A 6,000-nucleotide genomic window follows, 5' to 3' on the forward strand; every position below is an offset into this window, starting at 1 on the left:
CTTAATATGAAAATTGTTATGGTAAAAATAAGGTTTTCACTAATTTCATGACAAACATAGTAAATACCAAGGTGACAATATGAATCAAATGATGGTAGTAAAATCATAATTTGGCGTGCATTTAATCAAATTGAGGATGTGTCAAATTATCCCAAACTGGCAAAATGTATTGATGTAACAACATATCTAACTAATAAATACCCAAACACAACTGATCGAAACAATCAGTTTCGCGAGAAAATATTCTAAATCAACAAACTGTTATGATATATCGCTTACTGATTATGACAGACCAATGTATTTTGCAAGCTTAACTTGGTTAATTCACTATGACCAGGTTTGATTAAAGGCAGTGTTTTTTAAGAGTTAAGTTCACCTTTCTTCTCCTTCCCTCTCATCTCTCTCTTTACCTCATTGTCGGCGGTCTAGTACCTTTTTTGATCGGACGAGGAATCTTTTCTACTGAATGAAGAAAATGAATAGAAACTCTTACTTCAAAATACCTAAATCTTCACCTCATAAATCCCCAAATTCAAAAACAAAATCAGTAAAAAGGCAAAACTATAAATACAACTAAATTCTAATGCCACCAGAAATTAGTCTTTTGCTATTCCATTCAAACCAGCTGAAAAAATAATAAGGTGGAGAATATGATATTCATAAGAAGAACCAAAAACTTAAAAACCTAAAGTAATAATTGAGAGACTGAAGTTATGAAATTGACTTTTAAAAAAAAAAAGCAGAGCATCATTTGAGCATTTTTCCAAGGATTTTAAGTCAAGTAGGATCATCATCAACAACAAGAACACGAAGACCAACAGGAAATGATTCAGTTGGAGGAGACTGAAACCCATTCTTCATCGATTGATCCATTTGATTGGAATATCTCAAACTTTACTTAGAGAGAGAAGAAATTGTTACGATCAAGCAAAGGGTTTTGCTTTTGATTCTTCTGAATGGTTAGAAAGAGAGACAAAGAAGAAATTTTTGTAGAGAGCGAGAAATTGCCTAGGCATTGGTGGCACCGTTAAGTCAAACGTTTGTTGAGGCATTGGCTCTTAAACACACATTGTCTTTAATCAAACTAGGAATTGCCTTTAGCGAGATCGCCTATAACAACTTTGGATTTTGCTTATAAAATCTCCCTCACATGTAATTGTGTAGACCATATCCGATATGTACACTTAACACCACCATTTCATTACTAATTAGGTTTATCAAAGTATACTGTTAACTTAATCTGGATCAAACTATGGAGATTTATCAAACTCCTAATTGCATTGTAAGTCAGTTAGCGACAGATTTTGCCAACATTATTTCTTGCTCTAGTAGCTAATAAATTTCAGGCAACAACCTTAGTTCATCAAAAAAAACTAATTAGGTTTATAACTCCACTTGTACCACACTAACCCCACTAGCTCACGTACATGCACCATCCCTGATGGCAAACAAACTTTAAATCAACAAATAAATTAATGACAATGTGAAAGAATTTGAAACAGATCTACTGTCTATGTTTCAGACCTCAAGGACAAATGCAAGAAATCAAACTATATCCTAAAATATTTATAGGGTTTTTTGAGTTTATTCCTCAACACTAACTAATTGGTAATTGAGTTTATTTCTTTCAATAATTGATAATTGAGTTTACACTTTTAGACTTACTATTATATACAAAAATACTAGGGTCATGTTTGACGTAAAATAAGTGGAATTGTAAATTAATCAATCTATGGACAAAGTAAGTTTTTGCGCATGTTTTTGACTAAACCTAACACTAAAGTATAAGTATTAGAAATATTAAAATCTCGTTACCTGATCATTATTCTTAGTCGCCATATTCTTTGTCCACTCGTCAAAAGTTGTTTTAATATTTTTAGCAAAATTTAAATCAAAAGAGGTAAACTCAATAACTAATAATTGAGGAGAGTAAATTCAATAGCCAATTTGTTGTGAATCGGTCTCACATTGGTGGTGAGATGGAGTGTGGTGCTTCTCTTAAGAGGTTAAGCACCCTTCTCTAGTGAGTCCTTTTAAAACCGTGAGGCCCATGTGTGTCAAAGTGGATAGTATCACTAGCAGTCCTGAAGGCTGGTCTGCACCATCCTATAACACGTTATCAACACGATTCACTCTACTATGATGTGGTCTTGGGAGGGTGTTGTGAATCAATCCCACATTGGTGGTGAGATGGAGTGTGGTGCTCCTCTTAAGAGGTTAAGCACCTTTCCCTAGTGCGGCGTTTTAAACTCGTAAAGCCTAGGTGCACCAAAGCGGACAATATCACTAGCATCTCAGAAGGCTGGTCCGCGTCGTCCTGTAACACAATTAGTATTGAGGAAGTAAATTAAAAGACCCTATGTTTATATGTGCCACAGAAGAATCAAACCATCCCATAATATATAAATGTGTACCAAACACATTTTTGGGTTCATATGCCACTTTTGGGGCGATTAAAAATCGTTCCCTGCATTCAGAAGCTTGAGAGTAACTAGGCATTCCCTGCATTTAGAAGCTTGAGAGTAACTATTTTTTTTTTTGTTGAAATAGCTTGAGAGTAACTAGGCAATGGAAAATTATTAAAAATCATTCCCTACACTTAAAAGGTTAAGATTAAGTACACAATGGAACCTTCATCAAAAAAAAAAAAAAGTACACAATGGAAAAGTGGATTTTTCAACAGAAAAAAATAAATGGAAAAGTGGATGAAAAGACAAGCGAAGACCATCAAATAATATAATGAATTACATTGTACATAACACACTTCTCATTGAATATCACAATTTATGCATTGCACAATATCTCTTTTAGAATATTTCACTTAGAATGAAGTGCTTGCTTATTTTATTAAAAAGATAAGAGATCTGGCTTCGCCCGGGTTTGAACCGGAGACCTTCAGTGTGTTAGACTGACGTGATAACCAACTACACCACGAAACCATTTGAGTCTCCATTTGGGATTCATTGTTTTTATCGGTAATTATCTGCCTAAGTTCAATCACCAACCAAAAAAACCTCAAGTCCAACAACATAGAGTCTAAAACCCAACAAGTATATTATTATTGGTTGTCAATATATGGACAACCGAATTTCTTAGATGGACAAACATGTTGAGTGTAAAAATAATTAGTTACTTTTATTAAGTGAAAAGAATAGATATCGTTGTCTGAAGACCGCAGTCTTTCCCAACCACTACTACTTTTGGTCGAAAAATTTTAAAACTCAAAAGAAGAAGAAAATTACATGATTTTGAAGCAAAGATCTAATATGATTTTTTATTCTAGTAAGTTTTTGTGGTGATTAGTAGTTTTTACCTTATCTAGGGTTTTTGAAGTGAACGATCTTCAATATCGTTCGAAGAAATCAATTTTGAATGAGATTTGATGAAGTGGTGATGCAGTTTTAGGATTTTATTGAGTGGATAAATCTTGACGATTTCAGTCTTAATCTTTTTTCCTTTTTTTTGCTCTCTTTTATTACTTCAGGCTCAATTAAATCTTTTGTATCGTTTCATTTCAGTATCACCATTACTTAGCAACTTCAATGTCTCCCAAATCAGGCCAACAAAATCATTCCTAAAAGATTCATTTCCATAAAATATTTTCGAAAAATCTTTCCTAACTTGTTAATTTATCTGTTTAAATCATCCTCTATATTATTTCCTAACGTAATTTCTAAAATCACTTCCACGAAATCTTTTCAAAAATCTTTCTTAAACTTGTTAACCTATTTATGTAAATCATCTTCTATTTATGTAAATCATCTTCTACTAATTAGTTTCAAAATATAATTTCTAAAATCATTTCCCAAAAATCTTTGCATAGAATCATTCCGAAACTTATTAATTTATTTATGTAAGTCACCCTCTATTAATAATTTCCACAAAGTAATTTCTAAAATCAATTCAAAAAACTCTTTCTAAAAATCTTTTCTATACTTATTTATGAAAATCATATCGTATTAACTAATAACTATTCCTAAAATCTTTCAAAAAGTCATTTCTAAATCATGTCATTATTTATAGAAAATCGTCTCTAAACTTTTAATTTATATATTTAAAATATACTATAGATTTATATTTTTTTTAATTTAAATTTTAGTTTTTCAAATTAAAAATATATATATATATATACAATCCGGGCTGGCCAGGCCTGGGTCTATACCCAGTCCCGGGTTGGGCCCTTGTATAACCAACCCGGGTTGAGGCCCGGTCAGGGACACTTCAACCCGGGTTAGCTAGGCTCGGCCTGAACAGGCCCGGGCCGGCCTTTTAAGCATCACTAGTCCATATATTGGCTACCTTATTATTTTCGGTTGCTGTTTTAAGGAAACAAGAATTGTTTACTGGGAAAAAGGTGAAAAAAAACATGAACCAAACACACCCTTAAAGTCGCCGACAGTAGTCGTTGGCCAGAGTTTTTTTTCATTATTTGAAATAGTCAACGAGGTTATAGACCCCGACCCTATACAAAGAATGACGCTAGATGTTCACAAAGAAAAAATAATGAAGCCAAACTAACAATGCGTAGCAATACTAACGACTATGCTAATAAAAACAATGTTACTCTTTAAGTATACCTTACTCTAATTACACCTTGTTTATCCTCTCTTACTATCTTTCTTAGATCGTCAGGAAACATTTCTCGTAGTATCTCAATAAACCCCGTACAAGGTCTCAGTTTCGAAAGGAAATCCGCCGCCTGATTCGTCTCAGTTGTCAGACAACGAACAACGACTTTTTGTTTCTTATCTCTCTCTCCCTTCTTTCTCTAATTCCAGCGAAGGGGAGCATTTCTGGTTTCCAGGCGAAACCAAATCGGTTTCATCTGGAAATTAGGGTTCCGGCGAAGGGGTTCCTCCCCTTCGCCAGAGATATGGAAAGAGAAAAGAGAGGAGGTAGAGAAGAGAGAAAGAAGTGTTGTCGGAGATGATGAAATTATCGCTGGAATTCATGGTGGGAAAGAAAGAAGAGGGAAGAAGTTGAAAATGGAGTCTACCCAAAATTTTGTACCCCAAAAATATCATTTATTTTCCCAAATCAGTACCTTTTAACAACTTAAATTCAATAACCATGAATTTTACTTATCTGTAAACAAATTTGGGGCATTCGCAGTTTTGGTTTTCGTGTCAGCACTATCAAGTTAAGGGGGTGTCTATAGGCGCCTCCCAAAATTGTTATAGGGGCATCCCTCTTTAGGCGCCTCTCCTATTGGCTCAAGAGGCGCCCCCCCGAGCACCCCCCCCCCCTTTCTTATTCTTCTCTTCTTCGTTTGTTGTTCTTTCTCTCTCTACGAAGAACCCTAACCCTAGCAATGTAGATGAAAACTCAAGGGAGAATAAAGAGATCCAACCTCATCACCATCGTTCTTTGAGTTTTTTTTGTCCCTTACTCACAAACATCGAGATCTATTATTATGAGCATTTTATTTCCCATCTCAAATGATTTTTTCTCCAAGAACTTCATGGCACTTTATTTTTTACATTCACATAACCATCTTCACGATTCCTACAACAACCTAGATTCAATACAATAAAAAACCTTAGGAATCAATCCAGATTCAATCGAATAAAACAGCCTCCTATCTAATGTTCATCTCTCCAAAAAAAAAGTCTTTATTTTCTTTTCTGGGAGGGTTCGGACTTCTCAGTCCGAAACGTAAAGCAAGATGTCGGACTGGTCTAGTCCGAGACCATTCGAACTGTTCAGTCCGACCCACTTGGGGGCTGGCCCAGTCCGAAGCAATGTTTTGGGCCTCGGACTATTCAGTCCGAAGGGAGGCGCCTAAAGATGTCGGGAGTTGACCACAGTCAAACTTCATTAGGTGGCGCCTACAGTACTTTTGGGAGGCGCCTTTAGACGCGCCCTCAAGTTAATAGGTCCAAGTTAATATGGAAATTTCAATATTTTTAGGGGTAAGGGTTACCCACTTTTATATCCGTTACAAACCCATTAAAAAACTAGCCGTTGCCCATATTCTTTTCTGTCCCATCTCAATTCTCT

At 35.0% G+C, this 6,000-nt stretch overlaps 1 non-coding gene across 1 annotated transcript; it reads right to left on the reverse strand.

The window, feature by feature from the left end:
- Positions 1 to 2,865: 2,865 nt before the first annotated feature.
- On the reverse strand, positions 2,866 to 2,939 carry TRNAV-AAC (transfer RNA valine (anticodon AAC)). Its single transcript has one exon. It is a non-coding gene; the product is annotated as a tRNA-Val (tRNA).
- Positions 2,940 to 6,000: the final 3,061 nt, after the last annotated feature.

Source organism: Eschscholzia californica, unplaced genomic scaffold, assembly GCF_041429995.1.
Source record: "Eschscholzia californica isolate CP2 unplaced genomic scaffold, dmEscCali1.0.p SCAF_3, whole genome shotgun sequence".
Taxonomy (NCBI): domain Eukaryota; kingdom Viridiplantae; phylum Streptophyta; class Magnoliopsida; order Ranunculales; family Papaveraceae; genus Eschscholzia; species Eschscholzia californica.